Source organism: Cebus imitator, unplaced genomic scaffold, assembly GCF_001604975.1.
Source record: "Cebus imitator isolate Cc_AM_T3 unplaced genomic scaffold, Cebus_imitator-1.0 Scaffold435, whole genome shotgun sequence".
NCBI classification, from domain to species: Eukaryota; Metazoa; Chordata; class Mammalia; order Primates; family Cebidae; genus Cebus; species Cebus imitator.
Window position 1 is genome coordinate 670,297 of NW_016107750.1, and position 4,298 is coordinate 674,594.

At 53.4% G+C, this 4,298-nt stretch overlaps 1 long non-coding RNA gene across 1 annotated transcript in view; it reads right to left on the reverse strand.

Annotated features, from left to right (window-relative positions):
- Positions 1–2,591: 2,591 nt before the first annotated feature.
- Positions 2,592–4,298, reverse strand: part of LOC119468462 — a 4,142-nt gene continuing 2,435 nt past the window's right edge. The window contains exon 2 of the long non-coding RNA XR_005197146.1: positions 2,592–3,899. This is a non-coding gene — a long non-coding RNA (uncharacterized LOC119468462). The remainder of the gene's footprint in view (positions 3,900–4,298) is intronic.

Below are 4,298 nucleotides of genomic sequence, written 5' to 3' on the forward strand. Positions count from 1 at the left end.
TTTTTAGGATTTACTATTATCAGGGCCTGACCTTGAATTGCTCCCAGCCCAGTCCTCTGGCATGCCCTGGCAGATGGAAAAAAAATCCTGCCTCTACAGGCAATGGCCTGTTTCTGTAGGCTCTGCCATCTGGGTCAAACCTTCCCTCCCCTCCCCTGTGTTGCTTTTACTATCCCATCTGAGACACTTCTTTTTCATATTTAGAACCAGAAAAAGGCTGGGTGCCATGGCTCATGCCTGGAATCCCAGCACCTTGGGAGGCCAAGGCGAGTGGACTACCCGAGGTCAGGAGTTCGAGACCAGTCTGACCAACATGACAAAACTTCGTCTCTACTAAAAATACTAAATTAGTTGGGCATGGTGGTGCATGCCTGTAATCCCAGCTACTGGCAGGAGAATCGCTTGAACCTGCGAGGTGGAAGTTGCAGTGAGTTGAGATCACAAATTGAACTCCAGCCTGGGCAACAAGAGCAAAACTGTGTCTTAAAAAAAAACAAAAACAGAAAAAAATTGTCTTTTGTGAAGAGTGAATCTCTTCCATCACATAACAAGAAAAAAATGGGCTGGGCTTAGTGGCTTACACCTATAATCCCTTGGGAGGGGGGAGGATTGCTTGAGCTCAGGAGTTCAGGATCAGCCTGGGCAACATAGTGAGACCCCATTTCTAAAACAGAAAAAAAAAAAACCATCTCTTTGTGTTTCCCCTTTCCCTCTGGCTGCCAGGAGGCTTAGAGACAAGTAATAATAATAGCATTACAGTAGGAGTCAGAGTTAAAATATTTCCTCCCTACTTCCATGCTATGTGACTCCTTCAACTGAAACCTTCTTGAATCTTTTAGGTGAAGAACAGGTGTAAATAAACATTTATATAATGAGCCCAGGGGAGAAGTCTGGGAAAGGATCCAGGTTGGAGAGCAGAGGGCTTAGATGAATCTCTCACCCTCCCTGAGACCCAGCTCTGTCAGCAGCCTAGGGTGAGAAATCTTGTTGCAGCCCTTGAATAGAGGCAAGTCCTCAAGGCCAGGGAGGGGGTCACAGTCGACACCCTCCCTGCCTAGGCTGTGAAGCTCATTTACACTTCAGACTCTGTGTGGCTAGAATTTTTATTTTTAAGGAGGAGTCAGAAAAGGAGTGTCTAGTGTGAAATCTCCTGGCTGGTGAATGTTGGCAACTAATTTGCATTTTTTCAAAACACTATGTAGGACAAATCAAACTTGGCTGCAGGCCAGATTGCACAGAGGCCCTCCCTTGCTCAGCCAGTCGAGACTAATCTACCTCCAAAACACTCCGTTGAGGTCAGGCCGGGGGTGGGGGAGTTTACATCATTTCTCCTGAAACCTGCCTTTTCCTCTCCCTACATCCCAAGGGATCTGCCTTGTTCTGAGATGACCCACACTGGACCATTCACAGGACACTGCCTCAGCCCTGGATGACTGCCCTAATATGGACACTTGACCTAAAATGAGACAAGGAATCCCACTCCTGAGATATTTGCACTGGGGACAGAGCGAGGGACTGTCCCATGTGAGATAATTCCCATGGCTGGAGCTGTGAGATACAGAACTTGCCAGCAGTTGGCCGCTATGTTTTCCATGCTGAGGGTGTGATAGTGGTGACTAACAAGAGAAAGAATCCTACAGGGTCAGCATGCCTGGCTCTAGTTGTCCTAAGTCCACTACTACTTTCCTGTCCTAAAGGGCCAGAACACCCCAGTGTCCTCATGGTATCTGGCCTAGTTGTCCAAGCTAAGTGAGTCAGGTTTCTGTTCCTTGCAATGATCACTCCTAACTAGATCTGCTTGGGCCCTTTCCAGTCCTGCCTCTGACCATGGCTGGGAAACAGTTTCCTGAGGAATGGGAGCTGCAATGAGCTTCTAATCCCAGCCTCACACCCCTAACTCTCTGAGAAATTAAGGCAGTTTGGCCGGGCATAGTGGCTCATGCCTGTAATCCCAGCACTTTGAGAGGCCAAGACAGACAGATCACTTGAGGTTAGGAGTTTGAGACCAGCCTGGCCATCATGTTGAAACTCCACCTCCATTAAAATTTAAAAAAATAGCTGGGTTTGGTGACAGGTGCCTGTAATCTCAGCTACTTGGGAGGCTGAGGCAGGAGATCCCTTGAACCTGGGAGGCAGAGGTTGCAGTGAGCCGAGCTCATGCCATTGCATTCCAGCTGAAAAGAATTGGACTCTTTTCATTTTCATGTTGGTCAGGCTGGTCTTGAACTCCTGACCTCAGGTGATCCACCCACCTTGGTCTCCCAAAGTGCTGGGAATACAGGCGTTAACCACCACGCCCAGCCCCGTTAACATTTTTAATTGTCCTAACAGAAGAGGGGGCAAGTGCAACTGGCATCTACTGGGTAGAGATCAGGGGTGATAAACATCCTCCAATGGGCAGCACAGCCCTCTACAAACAAGAGTGATCTGGTCCAAAATGTCAATACTGCTGCTCTTAGGAAGCCCCAGCCTACCTTCCCTGAGATTTGGTGTTCCCATCCCTAACATGGGGACTATGGAGCTGTCACATTTTTCATGAGAACCCAGTGAGTTGACAGACATGATCCTCCTTTCAGGAAAAGACACAGTTCTGCAGAGATCATCATGGAGGGTTTATTACTGGGAATAAATTAAGATGGAAGCCCCAGCAAAGTGGGGCGGGGTGAGGTGAGACAGGTTGCCAATCTGTGTCCAAAGTGGGACGACACAGGCTCCACACAGGAGGAGGGCTCCAGGGTGAGCATGGCATCTGGCAGGGCCTCGCTCAAGGGGGCTGGGCTTGGCCCCAGAAGTGTGGCACAGGATGGGGAGGGAGTGCAGGGGTTCCTGCCAGCTACCTCGGTCTTGGGGAGGAGGAAGGGCTAGGAAAGTCCAGCAGAGGGAGAGGGTTAGGACCCATATGGATAGTCCTCACACGGCCCACAGAGCTCGCCCTGTTTCTACCACCTCTTACCCTGCCTGGAGCCCCCACGCTCTCTCACATGTACACATCTCATCACCTCCCCACGCTTGCCCACTCCCCCAGACTTTTTTTCTCTCTCTTTCCTCTCCAACCCTCTCTTCCCCCACGGTCTTACCCCTCTGCATGTCCCCACCACACAGCCTCACCAGTTCCAAGCCTGAGCCCTGTGGAGTGGGACTGGGCTGGCCCAAGCTGGCATCCCTTCAAGCGAGGTTCTTAGGTTCTCTCCCGGGGTTAGCTTCCACGCCTGCTGCCTAAAGCTGCAGCGCTGGTGCTATTGAGTGGAGGCAGGGGAGCTGAGTGGGGAAACTAGGTATTCCACGAAGAAATGAGGGCTTGGGAGGCTCACGACAGGCAACTATTGTCATGCCTGACTCTAGTCGGGGGCAGAGTGCTGCGCAGCGCAAAGGCACTGGGGTCCAGCAGAGGATGCCCCAGAGCTGGGGAGAGTGGGCTCGAGTGAGTTGGCTTGACACGGAGAGCAAGCCCTGGGCCGGCAGCAGCAACTCGTCCAGGCACCCGGGTGCCCCAACTCCACTGCCAGCGTCCTCCCAGAGCACCTGGGGCCTCAGTTGGGAAGTCCCAGGCTGCAGAGGGATGGCCCAGAGGGCCAAGAGGCCGGCCTCCCTCTGCCTTGGGGGTCTCCCGGCTGGGCGGGCTGGGAGGGCTGGGAGAAGGCACCCAGTGCTGCCCGCCGGTCCCGTTCGCGAGTCGGCTCAGACCTCGGGGCCGCCGAAGGCCAGGTTGTCGCGCACCATCAGCGTCTTGCGGAGGTCGCGGTCCACCAGGGGGCGCTGCATGCGCCACTTGTGCGCCTCCTGCAGACCCGGCTCGAAGTAGTAAATGCAGGCGCCGAAGCCCACCAGAATGAGGACGGAGATGACCAAATAGACCGGCACGAACCAGTCCAGGAAGTGCGGCATCGCGGCGGCCTTGGCTGCGGAGACACAGGGTGGGTGAGGGCCAGCAGAGGTGCCCCTTGTCCCGCCCACCCAGAGGGAGACCTGCAGGCTTCACAGAACCAGAGGCCCAAGCATCACTTTACAGATGGGAAGACTGACGTCCAGAAGAGCAAGGGTGGGTGAATGGCTGATCAAGAGCACGTGGTGACTCCTGGGCAAGCACAGAGCTGTCCCCACACCATGGGGACACCCAGCTCCTATTCACCCTTTAAGAAGGAGACTTAGGCCGGGCGTGGTGGCTCAAGCCTGTAATCCCAGCACTTTGGGAGGCCGAGGCGGGTGGATCACGAGGTCAAGAGATCGAGACCATCCTGGTCAACAAGGTGAAACCCCGTCTCTACTAAAAATACAAAAAATTAGCTGGGCATGGTGGC